Here is a 24,023-nt window from a genome sequence, read left to right on the forward strand (position 1 = left end):
CGACCCTCTCCACCAAAAATCAGCGTCCATGCTCAAAACCGTAAACGTCCAGCCCTAGCTCCCAGGCCAAAGGTGCCAGCTCCAAAACGCGTGCCTGCCCTCAAACCTCCCTCAGGGGCCCTCGCACAGACCCACTCCCATTGGGGCTGCGGGCTCACCTGTCCGAGCAAGGGCTCGACATAGAGCCTTACGTCCCTCTCCACCAAAAATCAGTGTCCATGCTCAAAACTGTAAACGTCCAGCCCTAGCTCCCAGGCCAAAGGTGCCAGCCCCAAAACGCGTGCCTGCCCTCAAACCTCCCTCAGCGGCCCTCGCACAGACCCACTCCCATTGGGGCTGCGGGCTCGCCTGTCCGAGCAAGGGCTCAACATAGAGCCTTACGACCCTCTCCACCAAAATCAGCGTCCATGCTCAACACGGTAAACGTCCAGCCCTAGCTCCCAGGCCAAAGGTGCCAGCCCCAAAACGCGTGCCTGCCCTCAAACCTCCCTCAGCGGCCCTCGCACAGACCCACTCCCATTGGGGCTGCGGGCTCGCCTGTCTGAGCAAGGGCTCGACATAGAACCTTACGTCCCTCTCCACCAAAAATCAGCGTCCACACTGAAAAATGTGAACGTCCAGCCCTAGCTCCCAGGCCAAAGGTGCCAGCCCCAAAACGCATGCCTGCCCTCAAACCTCCCTCAGCAGCCCTCGCACAGACCCACTCCCATTGGGGCTGCGGGCTCGCCTGTCCGAGCAAGGGCTCGACATAGAACCTTACGTCCCTCTCCACCAAAAATCAGCGTCCACACTGGAAAATGTGAACGTCCAGCCCTAGCTCCCAGGCCAAAGGTGCCAGCCCCAAAACGCATGCCTGCCCTCAAACCTCCCTCAGCAGCCCTCGCACAGACCCACTCCCATTGGGGCTGCGGGCTCGCCTGTCCGAGCAAGGGCTCGACATAGAGCCTTACGTCCCTCTCCACCAAAAATCAGCGTCTACACTGTAAAATGTGAACGTCCAGCCCTAGCTCCCAGGCCAAAGGTGCCAGCCCCAAAACGCATGCCTGCCCTCAAACCTCCCTCAGGGGCCCTCACACAGACCCACTCCCATTGGGGCTGCGGGCTCGCCTGTCCGAGCAAGGGCTCGACATAGAGCCTTACGTCCCTCTCCACCAAAATCAGCGTCCATGCTCAACACCGTAAACGTCCAGCCCTAGCTCCCAGGCCAAAGGTGCCAGCCCCAAAACGCGTGCCTGCCCTCAAACCTCCCTCAGCGGCCCTCGCACAGACCCACTCCCATTGGGGCTGCGGGCTCGCCTGTCCGAGCAAGGGCTCGACATAGAGCCTTACGTCCCTCTCCACCAAAAATCAGCGTCCATACTGGAAAATGTGAACGTCCAGCCCTAGCTCCCAGGCCAAAGGTGCCAGCCCCAAAACGCGTGCCTGCCCTCAAACCACCCTCAGCGGCCCTCGCACAGACCCACTCCCATTGGGGCTGTGGGCTCGCCTGTCCGAGCAAGGGCTCAATATAGAGCCTTACGTCCCTCTCCACCAAAATCAGCGTCCATGCTCAAAACCGTAAACGTCCAGCCCTAGCTCCCAGGCCAAAGGTGCCAGCCCCAAAACGCGTGCCTGCCCTCAAACCTCCCTCAGCGGCCCTCGCACAGACCCACTCCCATTGGGGCTGCGGGCTCGCCTGTCCGAGCAAGGGCTTGACGTAGAGACTTACGACCCTCTCCACCAAAATCAGTGTCCATGCTCAAAACTGTAAACGTCCAGCCCTAGCTCCCAGGCCAAAGGTGCCAGCCCCAAAACGCGTGCCTGCCCTCAAACCTCCCTCAGCGGCCCTCGCACAGACCCACTCCCATTGGGGCTGCGGGCTCGCCTGTCCGAGCAAGGGCTCGACATAGAGCCTTACGACCCTCTCCACCAAAATCAGTGTCCATGCTCAACACCATAAACGTCCAGCCCTAGCTCCCAGGCCAAAGGTGCCAGCCCCAAAACGCGTGCCTGCCCTCAAACCTCCCTCAGCGGCCCTCGCACAGACCCACTCCCATTGGGGCTGCGGGCTCGCCTGTCCGAGCAAGGGCTCAACATAGAGCCTTACGTCCCTCTCCACCAAAATCAGCGTCCACACTGGAAAACGTGAACGTCCAGCCCTAGCTCCCAGGCCAAAGGTGCCAGCCCCAAAACGTGTGCCTGCCCTCAAACCTCCCTCAGCGGCCCTCGCACAGACCCACTCCCATTGGGGCTATGGGCTCGCCTGTCCGAGCAAGGGCTCGACATAGAGCCTTACGTCCCTCTCCACCAAAAATCAGCGTCCATGCTCAACACGGTAAACGTCCAGCCCTAGCTCCCAGGCCAAAGGTGCCAGCCCCAAAACGCATGCCTGTCCTCAAACCTCCCTCAGCGGCCCTCGCACAGACCCACTCCCATTGGGGCTGTGGGCTCACCTGTCCGAGCAAGGGCTCAACATAGAGCCTTACGTCCCTCTCCACCAAAAATCAGAGTCCACACTGGAAAATGTGAACGTCCAGCCCTAGCTCCCAGGCCAAAGGTGCCAGTCCCAAAACGCATGCCTGCCCTCAAACCTCCCTCAGTGGGCCTCGCAGAGTCCCACTCCCATTGGGGCTGCGGGCTCGCCTGTCCGAGCAAGGGCTCGACATAGAGCCTTACGTCCCTCTCCACCAAAAATCAGCCTCCACACTGAAAACTGTAAACGTCCAGCCCTAGCTCCCAGGCCAAAGGTGCCAGCCCCAAAACGCGTGCCTGCCCTCAAACCTCCCTCAGGGGCCCTCGCACAGACCCACTCCCATTGGGGCTGCGGGCTCGCCTGTCCGAGCAAGGGCTCAACATAGAGCCTTACGACCCTCTCCACCAAAAATCAGCGTCCATGCTCAAAACCGTAAACGTCCAGCCCTAGCTCCCAGGCCAAAGGTGCCAGCTCCAAAACGCGTGCCTGCCCTCAAACCTCCCTCAGGGGCCCTCGCACAGACCCACTCCCATTGGGGCTGCGGGCTCACCTGTCCGAGCAAGGGCTCGACATAGAGCCTTACGTCCCTCTCCACCAAAAATCAGTGTCCATGCTCAAAACTGTAAACGTCCAGCCCTAGCTCCCAGGCCAAAGGTGCCAGCCCCAAAACGCGTGCCTGCCCTCAAACCTCCCTCAGCGGCCCTCGCAGAGACCCACTCCCATTGGGGCTGCGGGCTCGCCTGTCCGAGCAAGGGCTCAACATAGAGCCTTACGACCCTCTCCACCAAAATCAGCGTCCATGCTCAACACGGTAAACGTCCAGCCCTAGCTCCCAGGCCAAAGGTGCCAGCCCCAAAACGCGTGCCTGCCCTCAAACCTCCCTCAGCGGCCCTCGCACAGACCCACTCCCATTGGGGCTGCGGGCTCGCCTGTCTGAGCAAGGGCTCGACATAGAACCTTACGTCCCTCTCCACCAAAAATCAGCGTCCACACTGGAAAATGTGAACGTCCAGCCCTAGCTCCCAGGCCAAAGGTGCCAGCCCCAAAACGCATGCCTGCCCTCAAACCTCCCTCAGGGGCCCTCACACAGACCCACTCCCATTGGGGCTGCGGGCTCGCCTGTCCGAGCAAGGGCTCGACATAGAACCTTACGTCCCTCTCCACCAAAAATCAGCGTCCACACTGGAAAATGTGAACGTCCAGCCCTAGCTCCCAGGCCAAAGGTGCCAGCCCCAAAACGCATGCCTGCCCTCAAACCTCCCTCAGCAGCCCTCGCACAGACCCACTCCCATTGGGGCTGCGGGCTCGCCTGTCCGAGCAAGGGCTCGACATAGAGCCTTACGTCCCTCTCCACCAAAATCAGCGTCCATGCTCAACACGGTAAACGTCCAGCCCTAGCTCCCAGGCCAAAGGTGCCAGCCCCAAAACGCGTGCCTGCCCTCAAACCTCCCTCAGGGGCCCTCGCAGAGACCCACTCCCATTGGGGCTGCGGGCTCGCCTGTCCGAGCAAGGGCTCGACATAGAGCCTTACGTCCCTCTCCACCAAAAATCAGCGTCTACACTGTAAAATGTGAACGTCCAGCCCTAGCTCCCAGGCCAAAGGTGCCAGCCCCAAAACGCATGCCTGCCCTCAAACCTCCCTCAGGGGCCCTCACACAGACCCACTCCCATTGGGGCTGCGGGCTCGCCTGTCTGAGCAAGGGCTCGACATAGAGCCTTACGTCCCTCTCCACCAAAATCAGCGTCCATGCTCAACACCGTAAACGTCCAGCCCTAGCTCCCAGGCCAAAGGTGCCAGCCCCAAAACGCGTGCCTGCCCTCAAACCTCCCTCAGCGGCCCTCGCACAGACCCACTCCCATTGGGGCTGCGGGCTCGCCTGTCCGAGCAAGGGCTCGACATAGAGCCTTACGTCCCTCTCCACCAAAAATCAGCGTCCACACTGAAAATGTGAACGTCCAGCCCTAGCTCCCAGGCCAAAGGTGCCAGCCCCAAAACGCGTGCCTGCCCTCAAACATCCCTCAGCGGCCCTCGCACAGACCCACTCCCATTGGGGCTGTGGGCTCGCCTGTCCGAGCAAGGGCTCAATATAGAGCCTTACGTCCCTCTCCACCAAAATCAGCGTCCATGCTCAAAACCGTAAACGTCCAGCCCTAGCTCCCAGGCCAAAGGTGCCAGCCCCAAAACGCGTGCCTGCCCTCAAACCTCCCTCAGCGGCCCTCGCACAGACCCACTCCCATTGGGGCTGCGGGCTCGCCTGTCCGAGCAAGGGCTCGACATAGAGCCTTACGTCCCTCTCCACCAAAATCAGTGTCCATGCTCAAAACTGTAAACGTCCAGCCCTAGCTCCCAGGCCAAAGGTGCCAGCCCCAAAACGCGTGCCTGCCCTCAAACCTCCCTCAGCGGCCCTCGCACAGACCCACTCCCATTGGGGCTGCGGGCTCGCCTGTCCGAGCAAGGGCTCGACATAGAGCCTTACGACCCTCTCCACCAAAATCAGTGTCCATGCTCAACACCATAAACGTCCAGCCCTAGCTCCCAGGCCAAAGGTGCCAGCCCCAAAACGCGTGCCTGCCCTCAAACCTCCCTCAGCGGCCCTCGCACAGACCCACTCCCATTGGGGCTGCGGGCTCGCCTGTCCGAGCAAGGGCTCAACATAGAGCCTTACGTCCCTCTCCACCAAAAATCAGCGTCCACTCTCAAAACGGTAAACGTCCAGCCCTAGCTCCCAGGCCAAAGGTGCCAGCCCCAAAACGCATGCCTGTCCTCAAACCTCCCTCAGCGGCCCTCGCACAGACCCACTCCCATTGGGGCTGTGGGCTCACCTGTCCGAGCAAGGGCTCAATATAGAGCCTTACGTCCCTCTCCACCAAAATCAGCGTCCACACTGAAAACTGTAAACGTCCAGCCCTAGCTCCCAGGCCAAAGGTGCCAGCCCCAAAACGCATGCCTGCCCTCAAACCACCCTCAGCGGCCCTCGCACAGACCCACTCCCATTGGGGCTGCGGGCTCGCCTGTCTGAGCAAGGGCTCGACATAGAGCCTTACGACCCTCTCCACCAAAAATCAGCGTCCATGCTCAAAAACGTAAACGTCCAGCCCTAGCTCCCAGGCCAAAGGTGCCAGCCCCAAAACGCATGCCTGCCCTCAAACCTCCCTCAGCGGCCCTCGCACAGACCCACTCCCATTGGGGCTGCGGGCTCGCCTGTCCGAGCAAGGGCTCGACATAGAGCCTTACGTCCCTCTCCACCAAAAATCAGCGTCCACACTGAAAAATGTGAACGTCCAGCCCTAGCTCCCAGGCCAAAGGTGCCAGCCCCAAAACGCATGCCTGCCCTCAAACCTCCCTCAGCGGCCCTCGCACAGACCCACTCCCATTGGGGCTGCGGGCTCGCCTGTCCGAGCAAGGGCTCGACATAGAGCCTTACGTCCCTCTCCACCAAAAATCAGCGTCCACACTGAAAACTGTAAACGTCCAGCCCTAGCTCCCAGGCCAAAGGTGCCAGCCCCAAAACGCGTGCCTGCCCTCAAACCTCCCTCAGGGGCCCTCGCACAGACCCACTCCCATTGGGGCTGCGGGCTCGCCTGTCCGAGCAAGGGCTCAACATAGAGCCTTACGTCCCTCTCCACCAAAAATCAGCGTCCACACTGAAAACTGTAAACGTCCAGCCCTAGCTCCCAGGCCAAAGGTGCCAGCCCCAAAACGCGTGCCTGCCCTCAAACCTCCCTCAGGGGCCCTCGCACAGACCCACTCCCATTGGGGCTGCGGGCTCGCCTGTCCGAGCAAGGGCTCGACATAGAGCCTTACGTCCCTCTCCACCAAAAATCAGCGTCCATGCTCAAAACTGTAAACGTCCAGCCCTAGCTCCCAGGCCAAAGGTGCCAGCCCCAAAACGCGTGCCTGCCCTCAAACCTCCCTCAGCGGCCCTCGCACAGACCCACTCCCATTGGGGCTGCGGGCTCGCCTGTCCGAGCAAGGGCTCAACATAGAGCCTTACGTCCCTCTCCACCAAAATCAGCGTCCACTCTGAAAACTGTGAACGTCCAGCCCTAGCTCCCAGGCCAAAGGTGCCAGCCCCAAAACGCATGCCTGCCCTCAAACCTCCCTCAGCGGCCCTCGCACAGACCCACTCCCATTGGGGCTGCGGGCTCGCCTGTCCGAGCAAGGGCTCGACATAGAGCCTTACGTCCCTCTCCACCAAAAATCAGCGTCCACACTGAAAAATGTGAACGTCCAGCCCTAGCTCCCAGGCCAAAGGTGCCAGCCCCAAAACGCATGCCTGCCCTCAAACCTCCCTCAGCAGCCCTCGCACAGACCCACTCCCATTGGGGCTGCGGGCTCGCCTGTCCGAGCAAGGGCTCGACATAGAGCCTTACGTCCCTCTCCACCAAAATCAGCGTCCATGCTCAAAACTGTAAACGTCCAGCCCTAGCTCCCAGGCCAAAGGTGCCAGCCCCAAAACGCATGCCTGCCCTCAAACCTCCCTCAGGGGCCCTCGCACAGACCCACTCCCATTGGGGCTGTGGGCTCGCCTGTCCGAGCAAGGGCTCGACATAGAGCCTTACGTCCCTCTCCACCAAAAATCAGCGTCCACACTGTAAAATGTGAACGTCCAGCCCTAGCTCCCAGGCCAAAGGTGCCAGCCCCAAAACGCATGCCTGCCCTCAAACCTCCCTCAGGGGCCCTCACACAGACCCACTCCCATTGGGGCTGCGGGCTCGCCTGTCTGAGCAAGGGCTCGACATAGAGCCTTACGTCCCTCTCCACCAAAATCAGCGTCCATGCTCAACACGGTAAACGTCCAGCCCTAGCTCCCAGGCCAAAGGTGCCAGCCCCAAAACGCATGCCTGCCCTCAAACCTCCCTCAGCGGCCCTCGCACAGACCCACTCCCATTGGGGCTGCGGGCTCGCCTGTCCGAGCAAGGGCTCGACATAGAGCCTTACGTCCCTCTCCACCAAAAATCAGCGTCCATACTGGAAAATGTGAACGTCCAGCCCTAGCTCCCAGGCCAAAGGTGCCAGCCCCAAAACGCGTGCCTGCCCTCAAACCTCCCTCAGCGGCCCTCGCACAGACCCACTCCCATTGGGGCTGCGGGCTCGCCTGTCCGAGCAAGGGCTCAACATAGAGCCTTACGTCCCTCTCCACCAAAATCAGCGTCCATGCTCAAAACAGAGAACGTCCAGCCCTAGCTCCCAGGCCAAAGGTGCCAGCCCCAAAACGCGTGCCTGCCCTCAAACCTCCCTCAGCGGCCCTCGCACAGACCCACTCCCATTGGGGCTGCGGGCTCGCCTGTCCGAGCAAGGGCTCGACATAGAGCCTTACGTCCCTCTCCACCAAAATCAGCGTCCACACTGAAAAACGTGAACGTCCAGCCCTAGCTCCCAGGCCAAAGGTGCCAGCCCCAAAACGCGTGCCTGCCCTCAAACCTCCCTCAGCGGCCCTCGCACAGACCCACTCCCATTGGGGCTGCGGGCTCGCCTGTCCGAGCAAGGGCTCGACATAGAGCCTTACGTCCCTCTCCACCAAAAATCAGCGTCCATGCTCAAAAATGTGAACGTCCAGCCCTAGCTCCCAGGCCAAAGGTGCCAGCCCCAAAACGCATGCCTGCCCTCAAACCTCCCTCAGGGGCCCTCGCACAGACCCACTCCCATTGGGGCTGCGGGCTCGCCTGTCCGAGCAAGGGCTCGACATAGAGCCTTACGTCCCTCTCCACCAAAATCAGCGTCCACACTGAAAACTGTGAACGTCCAGCCCTAGCTCCCAGGCCAAAGGTGCCAGCCCCAAAACGCATGCCTGCCCTCAAACCTCCCTCAGCGGCCCTCGCACAGACCCACTCCCATTGGGGCTGCGGGCTCGCCTGTCCGAGCAAGGGCTCGACATAGAGCCTTACGTCCCTCTCCACCAAAAATCAGCGTCCACACTGAAAAATGTGAACGTCCAGCCCTAGCTCCCAGGCCAAAGGTGCCAGCCCCAAAACGCATGCCTGCCCTCAAACCTCCCTCAGCGGCCCTCGCACAGACCCACTCCCATTGGGGCTGTGGGCTCGCCTGTCCGAGCAAGGGCTCGACATAGAGCCTTACGTCCCTCTCCACCAAAATCAGCGTCCATGCTCAAAACCGTAAACGTCCAGCCCTAGCTCCCAGGCCAAAGGTGCCAGCCCCAAAACGCGTGCCTGCCCTCAAACCTCCCTCAGCGGCCCTCGCACAGACCCACTCCCATTGGGGCTGCGGGCTCGCCTGTCCGAGCAAGGGCTCACATAGAGCCTTACGTCCCTCTCCACCAAAATCAGCGTCCATGCTCAAAACTGTAAACGTCCAGCCCTAGCTCCCAGGCCAAAGGTGCCAGCCCCAAAACGCGTGCCTGCCCTCAAACCTCCCTCAGCGGCCCTCGCACAGACCCACTCCCATTGGGGCTGCGGGCTCGCCTGTCCGAGCAAGGGCTCGACATAGAGCCTTACGTCCCTCTCCACCAAAATCAGTGTCCATGCTCAAAACTGTGAACGTCCAGCCCTAGCTCCCAGGCCAAAGGTGCCAGCCCCAAAACGCGTGCCTGCCCTCAAACCTCCCTCAGCGGCCCTCGCACAGACCCACTCCCATTGGGGCTGCGGGCTCGCCTGTCCGAGCAAGGGCTCGACATAGAGCCTTACGACCCTCTCCACCAAAATCAGCGTCCATGCTCAAAACCGTAAACGTCCAGCCCTAGCTCCCAGGCCAAAGGTGCCAGCCCCAAAACGCGTGCCTGCCCTCAAACCTCCCTCAGCGGCCCTCGCACAGACCCACTCCCATTGGGGCTGCGGGCTCGCCTGTCCGAGCAAGGGCTCAACATAGAGCCTTACGTCCCTCTCCACCAAAAATCAGCGTCCACACTGAAAACTGTAAACGTCCAGCCCTAGCTCCCAGGCCAAAGGTGCCAGCCCCAAAACGCATGCCTGCCCTCAAACCTCCCTCAGCGGCCCTCGCACAGACCCACTCCCATTGGGGCTGCGGGCTCGCCTGTCCGAGCAAGGGCTCGACATAGAGCCTTACGTCCCTCTCCACCAAAAATCAGCGTCCATGCTCAAAACTGTAACGTCCAGCCCTAGCTCCCAGGCCAAAGGTGCCAGCCCCAAAACGCATGCCTGCCCTCAAAGCTCCCTCAGCGGCCCTCGCACAGACCCACTCCCATTGGGGCTGCGGGCTCGCCTGTCCGAGCAAGGGCTCGACATAGAGCCTTACGACCCTCTCCACCAAAAATCAGCGTCCATGCTCAAAACTGTAAACGTCCAGCCCTAGCTCCCAGGCCAAAGGTGCCAGCCCCAAAACGCATGCCTGCCCTCAAAGCTCCCTCAGCGGCCCTCGCACAGACCCACTCCCATTGGGGCTGCGGGCTCGCCTGTCCGAGCAAGGGCTCGACATAGAGCCTTACGTCCCTCTCCACCAAAAATCAGCGTCCATGCTCAAAACTGTAAACGTCCAGCCCTAGCTCCCAGGCCAAAGGTGCCAGCCCCAAAACGCATGCCTGCCCTCAAACCTCCCTCAGCGGCCCTCGCACAGACCCACTCCCATTGGGGCTGCGGGCTCGCCTGTCCGAGCAAGGGCTCGACATAGAGCCTTACGTCCCTCTCCACCAAAAATCAGCGTCCATGCTCAAAACTGTAAACGTCCAGCCCTAGCTCCCAGGCCAAAGGTGCCAGCCCCAAAACGCATGCCTGCCCTCAAACCTCCCTCAGCGGCCCTCGCACAGACCCACTCCCATTGGGGCTGCGGGCTCGCCTGTCCGAGCAAGGGCTCGACATAGAGCCTTACGTCCCTCTCCACCAAAATCAGCGTCCACACTGAAAATTGTGAACGTCCAGCCCTAGCTCCCAGGCCAAAGGTGCCAGCCCCAAAACGCATGCCTGCCCTCAAACCTCCCTCAGCGGCCCTCGCACAGACCCACTCCCATTGGGGCTGTGGGCTCGCCTGTCCGAGCAAGGGCTCAACATAGAGCCTTACGTCCCTCTCCACCAAAATCAGCGTCCACACTGAAAATGTGAACGTCCAGCCCTAGCTCCCAGGCCAAAGGTGCCAGCCCCAAAACGCATGCCTGCCCTCAAACCTCCCTCAGCGGCCCTCGCACAGACCCACTCCCATTGGGGCTGCGGGCTCGCCTGTCCGAGCAAGGGCTCGACATAGAGCCTTACGTCCCTCTCCACCAAAAATCAGCGTCCACACTGAAAACGGTAAACGTCCAGCCCTAGCTCCCAGGCCAAAGGTGCCAGCCCCAAAACGCATGCCTGCCCTCAAACCTCCCTCAGCGGCCCTCGCACAGACCCACTCCCATTGGGGCTGCGGGCTCGCCTGTCCGAGCAAGGGCTCGACATAGAGCCTTACGTCCCTCTCCACCAAAAATCAGCGTCCATGCTGAAAACTGTGAACGTCCAGCCCTAGCTCCCAGGCCAAAGGTGCCAGCCCCAAAACGCATGCCTGCCCTCAAACCTCCCTCAGCGGCCCTCGCACAGACCCACTCCCATTGGGGCTGCGGGCTCGCCTGTCCGAGCAAGGGCTCGACATAGAGCCTTACGTCCCTCTCCACCAAAAATCAGCGTCCATGCTCAAAACCGTAAACGTCCAGCCCTAGCTCCCAGGCCAAAGGTGCCAGCCCCAAAACGCATGCCTGCCCTCAAACCTCCCTCAGCGGCCCTCGCACAGACCCACTCCCATTGGGGCTGCGGGCTCGCCTGTCCGAGCAAGGGCTCGACATAGAGCCTTACGTCCCTCTCCACCAAAAATCAGCGTCCACACTGAAAATGTGAACGTCCAGCCCTAGCTCCCAGGCCAAAGGTGCCAGCCCCAAAACGCGTGCCTGCCCTCAAAACTCCCTCAGCGGCCCTCGCACAGACCCACTCCCATTGGGGCTGTGGGCTCGCCTGTCCGAGCAAGGGCTCGACATAGAGCCTTACGTCCCTCTCCACCAAAATCAGCGTCCATGCTCAAAACCGTAAACGTCCAGCCCTAGCTCCCAGGCCAAAGGTGCCAGCCCCAAAACGCATGCCTGCCCTCAAACCTCCCTCAGCGGCCCTCGCACAGACCCACTCCCATTGGGGCTATGGGCTCGCCTGTCCGAGCAAGGGCAAGACATAGAGCCTTACGTCCCTCTCCACCAAAATCAGCGTCCACACTGAAAACTGTAAACGTCCAGCCCTAGCTCCCAGGCCAAAGGTGCCAGCCCCAAAACGCATGCCTGCCCTCAAACCTCCCTCAGCGGCCCTCGCACAGACCCACTCCCATTGGGGCTGCGGGCTCGCCTGTCCGAGCAAGGGCTCAACATAGAGCCTTACGTCCCTCTCCACCAAAATCAGCGTCCATGCTCAAAACTGTAAACGTCCAGCCCTAGCTCCCAGGCCAAAGGTGCCAGCCCCAAAACGCATGCCTGCCCTCAAACCTCCCTCAGCAGCCCTCGCACAGACCCACTCCCATTGGGGCTGCGGGCTCGCCTGTCCGAGCAAGGGCTCAACATAGAGCCTTACGTCCCTCTCCACCAAAATCAGCGTCCATGCTCAAAACCGTAAACGTCCAGCCCTAGCTCCCAGGCCAAAGGTGCCAGCCCCAAAACGCATGCCTGCCCTCAAACCTCCCTCAGCGGCCCTCGCACAGACCCACTCCCATTGGGGCTGCGGCTCGCCTGTCCGAGCAAGGGCTCGACATAGAGCCTTACGTCCCTCTCCACCAAAATCAGCGTCCACACTGAAAAATGTGAACGTCCAGCCCTAGCTCCCAGGCCAAAGGTGCCAGCCCCAAAACGCATGCCTGCCCTCAAACCTCCCTCAGCGGCCCTCGCACAGACCCACTCCCATTGGGGCTGCGGGCTCGCCTGTCCGAGCAAGGGCTCGACATAGAGCCTTACGTCCCTCTCCACCAAAAATCAGCGTCCATGCTCAAAACCGTAAACGTCCAGCCCTAGCTCCCAGGCCAAAGGTGCCAGCCCCAAAACGCATGCCTGCCCTCAAACCTCCCTCAGCGGCCCTCGCACAGACCCACTCCCATTGGGGCTGCGGGCTCGCCTGTCCGAGCAAGGGCTCGACATAGAGCCTTACGTCCCTCTCCACCAAAAATCAGCGTCCACACTGAAAAATGTGAACGTCCAGCCCTAGCTCCCAGGCCAAAGGTGCCAGCCCCAAAACGCATGCCTGCCCTCAAACCTCCCTCAGCGGCCCTTGCACAGACCCACTCCCATTGGGGCTGCGGGCTCGCCTGTCCGAGCAAGGGCTCGACATAGAGCCTTACGTCCCTCTCCACCAAAAATCAGCGTCCATGCTCAAAACTGTAAACGTCCAGCCCTAGCTCCCAGGCCAAAGGTGCCAGCCCCAAAACGCATGCCTGCCCTCAAAGCTCCCTCAGCGGCCCTCGCACAGACCCACTCCCATTGGGGCTGCGGGCTCGCCTGTCCGAGCAAGGGCTCGACATAGAGCCTTACGTCCCTCTCCACCAAAATCAGCGTCCATGCTCAAAACTGTAAACGTCCAGCCCTAGCTCCCAGGCCAAAGGTGCCAGCCCCAAAACGCATGCCTGCCCTCAAACCTCCCTCAGCGGCCCTCGCACAGACCCACTCCCATTGGGGCTGCGGGCTCGCCTGTCCGAGCAAGGGCTCAACATAGAGCCTTACGACCCTCTCCACCAAAAATCAGCGTCCACACTGAAAACTGTAAACGTCCAGCCCTAGCTCCCAGGCCAAAGGTGCCAGCCCCAAAACGCATGCCTGCCCTCAAACCTCCCTCAGCGGCCCTCGCACAGACCCACTCCCATTGGGGCTGCGGGCTCGCCTGTCCGAGCAAGGGCTCGACATAGAGCCTTACGTCCCTCTCCACCAAAATCAGCGTCCATGCTCAAAACCGTAAACGTCCAGCCCTAGCTCCCAGGCCAAAGGTGCCAGCCCCAAAACGCGTGCCTGCCCTCAAACCTCCCTCAGCGGCCCTCGCACAGACCCACTCCCATTGGGGGCTGCGGGCTCGCCTGTCCGAGCAAGGGCTCAACATAGAGCCTTACGTCCCTCTCCACCAAAAATCAGCGTCCACACTGAAAAATGTGAACGTCCAGCCCTAGCTCCCAGGCCAAAGGTGCCAGCCCCAAAACGCATGCCTGCCCTCAAACCTCCCTCAGCGGCCCTCGCACAGACCCACTCCCATTGGGGCTGCGGGCTCGCCTGTCCGAGCAAGGGCTCGACATAGAGCCTTACGTCCCTCTCCACCAAAAATCAGCGTCCACACTGAAAACCGTGAACGTCCAGCCCTAGCTCCCAGGCCAAAGGTGCCAGCCCCAAAACGCATGCCTGCCCTCAAACCTCCCTCAGCGGCCCTCGCACAGACCCACTCCCATTGGGGCTGCGGGCTCGCCTGTCCGAGCAAGGGCTCGACATAGAGCCTTACGTCCCTCTCCACCAAAAATCAGCGTCCACACTGAAAACTGTGAACGTCCAGCCCTAGCTCCCAGGCCAAAGGTGCCAGCCCCAAAACGCATGCCTGCCCTCAAACCTCCCTCAGCGGCCCTCGCACAGACCCACTCCCATTGGGGCTGCGGGCTCGCCTGTCCGAGCAAGGGCTCAACATAGAGCCTTACGTCCCTCTCCACCAAAATCAGCGTCCATGCTCAAAACTGTAAACGTCCAGCCCTAGCTCCCAGGCCAAAGGTGCCAGCCCCAAAACGCGTGCCTGCCCTCAAACCTCCCTCAGCGGCCCTCGCACAGACCCACTCCCATTGGGGCTGCGGGCTCGCCTGTCCGAGCAAGGGCTCGACATAGAGCCTTACGTCCCTCTCCACCAAAAATCAGCGTCCACACTGAAAATGTGAACGTCCAGCCCTAGCTCCCAGGCCAAAGGTGCCAGCCCCAAAACGCATGCCTGCCCTCAAACCTCCCTCAGCGGCCCTCGCACAGACCCACTCCCATTGGGGCTGCGGGCTCGCCTGTCCGAGCAAGGGCTCAACATAGAGCCTTACGTCCCTCTCCACCAAAATCAGCGTCCATGCTCAAAACTGTAAACGTCCAGCCCTAGCTCCCAGGCCAAAGGTGCCAGCCCAAAACGCATGCCTGCCCTCAAACCTCCCTCAGCGGCCCTCGCACAGACCCACTCCCATTGGGGCTGCGGGCTCGCCTGTCCGAGCAAGGGCTCGACATAGAGCCTTACGTCCCTCTCCACCAAAATCAGCGTCCACACTGAAAACTGTAAACGTCCAGCCCTAGCTCCCAGGCCAAAGGTGCCAGCCCCAAAACGCATGCCTGCCCTCAAACCTCCCTCAGCGGCCCTCGCACAGACCCACTCCCATTGGGGCTGAGGGCTCGCCTGTCCGAGCAAGGGCTCGACATAGAGCCTTACGTCCCTCTCCACCAAAATCAGCGTCCACACTGGAAAATGTGAACGTCCAGCCCTAGCTCCCAGGCCAAAGGTGCCAGCCCCAAAACGCATGCCTGCCCTCAAACCTCCCTCAGCGGCCCTCGCACAGACCCACTCACATTGGGGCTGCGGGCTCGCCTGTCCGAGCAAGGGCTCGACATAGAGCCTTACGTCCCTCTCCACCAAAATCAGCGTCCATGCTCAAAACTGTAAACGTCCAGCCCTAGCTCCCAGGCCAAAGGTGCCAGCCCCAAAACGCATGCCTGCCCTCAAACCTCCCTCAGCGGCCCTCGCACAGACCCACTCCCATTGGGGCTGCGGGCTCGCCTGTCCGAGCAAGGGCTCGACATAGAGCCTTACGTCCCTCTCCACCAAAAATCAGCGTCCACTCTGGAAAATGTGAACGTCCAGCCCTAGCTCCCAGGCCAAAGGTGCCAGCCCCAAAACGCATGCCTGCCCTCAAACCTCCCTCAGCGGCCCTCGCACAGACCCACTCCCATTGGGGCTGCGGGCTCGCCTGTCCGAGCAAGGGCTCGACATAGAGCCTTACGTCCCTCTCCACCAAAAATCAGCGTCCACACTGAAAAATGTGAACGTCCAGCCCTAGCTCCCAGGCCAAAGGTGCCAGCCCCAAAACGCATGCCTGCCCTCAAACCTCCCTCAGCGGCCCTCGCACAGACCCACTCCCATTGGGGCTGCGGGCTCGCCTGTCCGAGCAAGGGCTCGACATAGAGCCTTACGTCCCTCTCCACCAAAAATCAGCGTCCACACTCAAAACTGTAAACGTCCAGCCCTAGCTCCCAGGCCAAAGGTGCCAGCCCCAAAACGCATGCCTGCCCTCAAACCTCCCTCAGCGGCCCTCGCACAGACCCACTCCCATTGGGGCTGTGGGCTCGCCTGTCCGAGCAAGGGCTCGACATAGAGCCTTACGTCCCTCTCCACCAAAATCAGCGTCCACACTGAAAACCGTAAACGTCCAGCCCTAGCTCCCAGGCCAAAGGTGCCAGCCCCAAAACGCGAGCCTGCCCTCAAACCTCCCTCAGCGGCCCTCGCACAGACCCACTCCCATTGGGGCTGCGGGCTCGCCTGTCCGAGCAAGGGCTCGACATAGAGCCTTACGTCCCTCTCCACCAAAAATCAGCGTCCACACTGAAAACCGTGAACGTCCAGCCCTAGCTCCCAGGCCAAAGGTGCCAGCCCCAAAACGCATGCCTGCCCTCAAACCTCCCTCAGCGGCCCTCGCACAGACCCACTCCCATTGGGGCTGCGGGCTCGCCTGTCCGAGCAAGGGCTCGACATAGAGCCTTACGTCCCTCTCCACCAAAAATCAGCGTCCACTCTGAAAACTGTAAACGTCCAGCCCTAGCTCCCAGGCCAAAGGTGCCAGCCCCAAAACGCATGCCTGCCCTCAAACCTCCCTCAGCGGCCCTCGCACAGACCCACTCCCATTGGGGCTGCGGGCTCGCCTGTCCGAGCAAGGGCTCGACATAGAGCCTTACGTCCCTCTCCACCAAAAATCAGCGTCCATGCTCAAAACTGTAAACGTCCAGCCCTAGCTCCCAGGCCAAAGGTGCCAGCCCCAAAACGCATGCCTGCCCTCAAACCTCCCTCAGCGGCCCTCGCACAGACCCACTCCCATTGGGGCTGCGGGCTCGCCTGTCCGAGCAAGGGCTCGACATAGAGCCTTACGTCCCTCTCCACCAAAAATCAGCGTCCATGCTGAAAAATGTGAACGTCCAGCCCTAGCTCCCAGGCCAAAGGTGCCAGCCCCAAAACGCATGCCTGCCCTCAAACCTCCCTCAGCGGCCCTCGCACAGACCCACTCCCATTGGGGCTGAGGGCTCGCCTGTCCGAGCAAGGGCTCGACATAGAGCCTTACGTCCCTCTCCACCAAAAATCAGCGTCCACTCTGAAAACTGTAAACGTCCAGCCCTAGCTCCCAGGCCAAAGGTGCCAGCCCCAAAACGCATGCCTGCCCTCAAACCTCCCTCAGCGGCCCTCGCACAGACCCACTCCCATTGGGGCTGAGGGCTCGCCTGTCCGAGCAAGGGCTCGACATAGAGCCTTACGTCCCTCTCCACCAAAATCAGCGTCCACACTGAAAAATGTGAACGTCCAGCCCTAGCTCCCAGGCCAAAGGTGCCAGCCCCAAAACGCATGCCTGCCCTCAAACCTCCCTCAGCGGCCCTCACACAGACCCACTCCCATTGGGGCTGAGGGCTCGCCTGTCCGAGCAAGGGCTCGACATAGAGCCTTACGTCCCTCTCCACCAAAATCAGCGTCCACACTGAAAAATGTGAACGTCCAGCCCTAGCTCCCAGGCCAAAGGTGCCAGCCCCAAAACGCATGCCTGCCCTCAAACCTCCCTCAGCGGCCCTCGCACAGACCCACTCCCATTGGGGCTGTGGGCTCGCCTGTCCGAGCAAGGGCTCGACATAGAGCCTTACGTCCCTCTCCACCAAAAATCAGCGTCCACACTGAAAACCGTAAACGTCCAGCCCTAGCTCCCAGGCCAAAGGTGCCAGCCCCAAAACGCATGCCTGCCCTCAAACCTCCCTCAGCGGCCCTCGCACAGACCCACTCACATTGGGGCTGTGGGCTCGCCTGTCCGAGCAAGGGCTCGACATAGAGCCTTACGTCCCTCTCCACCAAAAATCAGCGTCCACACTGAAAAATGTGAACGTCCAGCCCTAGCTCCCAGGCCAAAGGTGCCAGCCCCAAAACGCATGCCTGCCCTCAAACCTCCCTCAGCGGCCCTCGCACAGACCCACTCCCATTGGGGCTGTGGGCTCGCCTGTCCGAGCAAGGGCTCAACATAGAGCCTTACGTCCCTCTCCACCAAAATCAGCGTCCACACTGAAAACTGTGAACGTCCAGCCCTAGCTCCCAGGCCAAAGGTGCCAGCCCCAAAACGCGTGCCTGCCCTCAAACCTCCCTCAGCGGCCCTCGCACAGACCCACTCCCATTGGGGCTGCGGGCTCGCCTGTCCGAGCAAGGGCTCGACATAGAGCCTTACGTCCCTCTCCACCAAAATCAGCGTCCACACTGAAAACCGTGAACGTCCAGCCCTAGCTCCCAGGCCAAAGGTGCCAGCCCCAAAACGCATGCCTGCCCTCAAACCTCCCTCAGCGGCCCTCGCACAGACCCACTCCCATTGGGGCTGTGGGCTCGCCTGTCCGAGCAAGGGCTCAACATAGAGCCTTACGTCCCTCTCCACCAAAATCAGCGTCCACACTGAAAAATGTGAACGTCCAGCCCTAGCTCCCAGGCCAAAGGTGCCAGCCCCAAAACGCATGCCTGCCCTCAAACCTCCCTCAGCGGCCCTCGCACACACCCACTCCCATTGGGGCTGCGGGCTCGCCTGTCCGAGCAAGGGCTCAACATAGAGCCTTACGTCCCTCTCCACCAAAATCAGCGTCCATGCTCAAAACTGTAAACGTCCAGCCCTAGCTCCCAGGCCAAAGGTGCCAGCCCCAAAACGCATGCCTGCCCTCAAACCTCCCTCAGCGGCCCTCGCACAGACCCACTCCCATTGGGGCTGCGGGCTCGCCTGTCCGAGCAAGGGCTCAACATAGAGCCTTACGTCCCTCTCCACCAAAAATCAGCGTCCATGCTCAAAAACGTAAACGTCCAGCCCTAGCTCCCAGGCCAAAGGTGCCAGCCCCAAAACGCGTGCCTGCCCTCAAACCTCCCTCAGCGGCCCTCGCACAGACCCACTCCCATTGGGGCTGCGGGCTCGCCTGTCCGAGCAAGGGCTCGACATAGAGCCTTACGTCCCTCTCCACCAAAAATCAGCGTCCACACTGAAAAATGTGAATGTCCAGCCCTAGCTCCCAGGCCAAAGGTGCCAGCCCCAAAACGCATGCCTGCCCTCAAACCTCCCTCAGCGGCCCTCGCACAGACCCACTCACATTGGGGCTATGGGCTCGCCTGTCCGAGCAAGGGCTCAACATAGAGCCTTACGACCCTCTCCACCAAAAATCAGCGTCCACACTGAAAAATGTGAACGTCCAGCCCTAGCTCCCAGGCCAAAGGTGCCAGCCCCAAAACGCATGCCTGCCCTCAAACCTCCCTCAGCGGCCCTCGCACAGACCCACTCCATTGGGGCTGCGGGCTCGCCTGTCCGAGCAAGGGCTCGACATAGAGCCTTACGTCCCTCTCCACCAAAAATCAGCGTCCACACTGAAAACTGTAAACGTCCAGCCCTAGCTCCCAGGCCAAAGGTGCCAGCCCCAAAACGCATGCCTGCCCTCAAACCTCCCTCAGCGGCCCTCGCACAGACCCACTCCCATTGGGGCTGTGGGCTCGCCTGTCCGAGCAAGGGCTCAACATAGAGCCTTACGTCCCTCTCCACCAAAAATCAGCGTCCATGCTGAAAAATGTGAACGTCCAGCCCTAGCTCCCAGGCCAAAGGTGCCAGCCCCAAAACGCATGCCTGCCCTCAAACCTCCCTCAGCGGCCCTCGCACAGACCCACTCCCATTGGGGCTATGGGATCGCCTGTCCGAGCAAGGGCTCGACATAGAGCCTTACGTCCCTCTCCACCAAAAATCAGCGTCCATGCTCAAAACTGTGAACGTCCAGCCCTAGCTCCCAGGCCAAAGGTGCCAGCCCCAAAACGCATGCCTGCCCTCAAACCTCCCTCAGCGGCCCTCGCACAGACCCACTCACATTGGGGCTGCGGGCTCGCCTGTCCGAGCAAGGGCTCAACATAGAGCCTTACGTCCCTCTCCACCAAAAATCAGCGTCCACACTGAAAATGTGAACGTCCAGCCCTAGCTCCCAGGCCAAAGGTGCCAGCCCCAAAACGCATGCCTGCCCTCAAACCTCCCTCAGCGGCCCTCGCACAGACCCACTCCCATTGGGGCTGAGGGCTCGCCTGTCCGAGCAAGGGCTCGACATAGAGCCTTACGTCCCTCTCCACCAAAAATCAGCGTCCATGCTCAAAACTGTAAACGTCCAGCCCTAGCTCCCAGGCCAAAGGTGCCAGCCCCAAAACGCATGCCTGCCCTCAAACCTCCCTCAGCGGCCCTCGCACAGACCCACTCCCATTGGGGCTGCGGGCTCGCCTGTCCGAGCAAGGGCTCGACATAGAGCCTTACGTCCCTCTCCACCAAAAATCAGCGTCCACACTGAAAAATGTGAACGTCCAGCCCTAGCTCCCAGGCCAAAGGTGCCAGCCCCAAAACGCATGCCTGCCCTCAAACCTCCCTCAGCGGCCCTCGCACAGACCCACTCCCATTGGGGCTGCGGGCTCGCCTGTCCGAGCAAGGGCTCAACATAGAGCCTTACGTCCCTCTCCACCAAAATCAGCGTCCACACTGAAAATGTGAACGTCCAGCCCTAGCTCCCAGGCCAAAGGTGCCAGCCCCAAAACGCATGCCTGCCCTCAAACCTCCCTCAGCGGCCCTCGCACAGACCCACTCCCATTGGGGCTGCGGGCTCGCCTGTCCGAGCAAGGGCTCGACATAGAGCCTTACGTCCCTCTCCACCAAAATCAGCGTCCATGCTCAAAACTGTAAACGTCCAGCCCTAGCTCCCAGGCCAAAGGTGCCAGCCCCAAAACGCATGCCTGCCCTCAAACCTCCCTCAGCGGCCCTCGCACAGACCCACTCCCATTGGGGCTGCGGGCTCGCCTGTCCGAGCAAGGGCTCAACATAGAGCCTTACGTCCCTCTCCACCAAAAATCAGCGTCCATGCTCAAAACCGTAAATGTCCAGCCCTAGCTCCCAGGCCAAAGGTGCCAGCCCCAAAACGCATGCCTGCCCTCAAACCTCCCTCAGCGGCCCTCGCACAGACCCACTCACATTGGGGCTATGGGCTCGCCTGTCCGAGCAAGGGCTCGACATAGAGCCTTACGTCCCTCTCCACCAAAAATCAGCGTCCACACTGAAAACTGTGAACGTCCAGCCCTAGCTCCCAGGCCAAAGGTGCCAGCCCCAAAACGCATGCCTGCCCTCAAACCTCCCTCAGCGGCCCTCGCACAGACCCACTCCCATTGGGGCTGCGGGCTCGCCTGTCCGAGCAAGGGCTCGACATAGAGCCTTACGTCCCTCTCCACCAAAAATCAGCGTCCACACTGAAAAATGTGAACGTCCAGCCCTAGCTCCCAGGCCAAGGTGCCAGCCCCAAAACGCATGCCTGCCCTCAAACCTCCCTCAGCGGCCCTCGCACAGACCCACTCCCATTGGGGGTAATGGCTCGCCTGTCCGAGCAAGGGCTCGACATAGAGCCTTACGACCCTCTCCACCAAAATCAGCGTCCATGCTCAAAAATGTGAACGTCCAGCCCTAGCTCCCAGGCCAAAGGTGCCAGCCCCAAAACGCATGCCTGCCCTCAAACCTCCCTCAGCGGCCCTCGCACAGACCCACTCACATTGGGGGCTGTGGGCTCGCCTGTCCGAGCAAGGCTCAACATAGAGCCTTACGTCCCTCTCCACCAAAATCAGCGTCCACACTGAAAAACGTGAACGTCCAGCCCTAGCTCCCAGGCCAAAGGTGCCAGCCCCAAAACGCATGCCTGCCCTCAAACCTCCCTCAGCGGCCCTCGCACAGACCCACTCCCATTGGGGCTGTGGGCTCGCCTGTCCGAGCAAGGGCTCAACATAGAGCCTTACGTCCCTCTCCACCAAAAATCAGCGTCCATGCTGAAAACTGTGAACGTCCAGCCCTAGCTCCCAGGCCAAAGGTGCCAGCCCCAAAACGCATGCCTGCCCTCAAACCTCCCTCAGCGGCCCTCGCACAGACCCACTCCATTGGGGCTGCGGGCTCGCCTGTCCGAGCAAGGGCTCGACATAGAGCCTTACGTCCCTCTCCACCAAAAATCAGCGTCCACACTGAAAACTGTAAACGTCCAGCCCTAGCTCCCAGGCCAAAGGTGCCAGCCCCAAAACGCATGCCTGCCCTCAAACCTCCCTCAGCGGCCCTCGCACAGACCCACTCCCATTGGGGCTGCGGGCTCGCCTGTCCGAGCAAGGGCTCGACATAGAGCCTTACGTCCCTCTCCACCAAAAATCAGCGTCCACACTGAAAAATGTGAACGTCCAGCCCTAGCTCCCAGGCCAAAGGTGCCAGCCCCAAAACGCATGCCTGCCCTCAAACCTCCCTCAGCGGCCCTCGCACAGACCCACTCCATTGGGGCTGCGGGCTCGCCTGTCCGAGCAAGGGCTCGACATAGAGCCTTACGTCCCTCTCCACCAAAATCAGCGTCCATGCTCAAAACTGTAAACGTCCAGCCCTAGCTCCCAGGCCAAAGGTGCCAGCCCCAAAACGCATGCCTGCCCTCAAACCTCCCTCAGCGGCCCTCGCACAGACCCACTCCCATTGGGGCTGTGGGCTCGCCTGTCCGAGCAAGGGCTCGACATAGAGCCTTACGTCCCTCTCCACCAAAATCAGCGTCCACACTGAAAAATGTGAACGTCCAGCCCTAGCTCCCAGGCCAAAGGTGCCAGCCCCAAAACGCATGCCTGCCCTCAAAACTCCCTCAGCGGCCCTCGCACAGACCCACTCCCATTGGGGCTGCGGCTCGCCTGTCCGAGCAAGGGCTCAACATAGAGCCTTACGTCCCTCTCCACCAAAAATCAGCGTCCACACTGAAAAATGTGAACGTCCAGCCCTAGCTCCCAGGCCAAAGGTGCCAGCCCCAAAACGCATGCCTGCCCTCAAACCTCCCTCAGCGGCCCTCGCACAGACCCACTCACATTGGGGCTGCGGGCTCGCCTGTCCGAGCAAGGGCTCGACATAGAGCCTTACGTCCCTCTCCACCAAAATCAGCGTCCATGCTCAAAACCGTAAACGTCCAGCCCTAGCTCCCAGGCCAAAGGTGCCAGCCCCAAAACGCGTGCCTGCCCTCAAACCTCCCTCAGCGGCCCTCGCACACACCCACTCCCATTGGGGCTGTGGGCTCGCCTGTCCGAGCAAGGGCTCAACATAGAGCCTTACGTCCCTCTCCACCAAAAAATCAGCGTCCATGCTCAAAAATGTGAACGTCCAGCCCTAGCTCGCAGGCCAAAGGTGCCAGCCCCAAAACGCATGCCTGCCCTCAAACCTCCCTCAGCAGCCCTCGCACAGACCCACTCACATTGGGGCTGCGGGCTCGCCTGTCCGAGCAAGGGCTCGACATAGAGCCTTACGTCCCTCTCCACCAAAAATCAGCGTCCACACTGGAAAATGTGAACGTCCAGCCCTAGCTCCCAGGCCAAAGGTGCCAGCCCCAAAACGCATGCCTGCCCTCAAACCTCCCTCAGCGGCCCTCGCACAGACCCACTCCCATTGGGGCTGTGGGCTCGCCTGTCCGAGCAAGGGCTCGACATAGAGCCTTACGTCCCTCTCCACCAAAAATCAGCGTCCACACTGGAAAATGTGAACGTCCAGCCCTAGCTCCCAGGCCAAAGGTGCCAGCCCCAAAACGCATGCCTGCCCTCAAACCTCCCTCAGCGGCCCTCGCACAGACCCACTCCCATTGGGCTGCGGGCTCGCCTGTCCGAGCAAGGGCTCAACATAGAGCCTTACGTCCCTCTCCACCAAAATCAGCGTCCATGCTCAAAACTGTTAACGTCCAGCCCTAGCTCCCAGGCCAAAGGTGCCAGCCCCAAAACGCATGCCTGCCCTCAAACCTCCCTCAGCGGCCCTCGCACAGACCCACTCCCATTGGGGCTGTGGGCTCGCCTGTCCGAGCAAGGGCTAGACATAGAGCCTTACGTCCCTCTCCACCAAAAATCAGCGTCCACACTGAAAACTGTAAACGTCCAGCCCTAGCTCCCAGGCCAAAGGTGCCAGCCCCAAAACGCATGCCTGCCCTCAAACCTCCCTCAGCGGCCCTCGCACAGACCCACTCCCATTGGGGGCTGCGGGCTCGCCTGTCCGAGCAAGGGCTCACATAGAGCCTTACGTCCCTCTCCACCAAAAATCAGCGTCCATGCTGAAAAATGTGAACGTCCAGCCTAGCTACCAGGCCAAAGGTGCCAGCCCCAAAACGCGTGCCTGCCCTCAAACCTCCCTCAGCGGCCCTCGCACAGACCCACTCCCATTGGGGCTGTGGGCTCGCCTGTCCGAGCAAGGGCTCGACATAGAGCCTTACGTCCCTCTCCACCAAAAATCAGCATCCACTCTGAAAAATGTGAACGTCCAGCCCTAGCTCCCAGGCCAAAGGTGCCAGCCCCAAAACGCATGCCTGCCCTCAAACCTCCCTCAGCGGCCCTCGCACAGACCCACTCCCATTGGGGCTGC

This window comes from Grus americana, chromosome 26 (assembly GCF_028858705.1).
Source record: "Grus americana isolate bGruAme1 chromosome 26, bGruAme1.mat, whole genome shotgun sequence".
NCBI lineage: Eukaryota > Metazoa > Chordata > Aves > Gruiformes > Gruidae > Grus > Grus americana.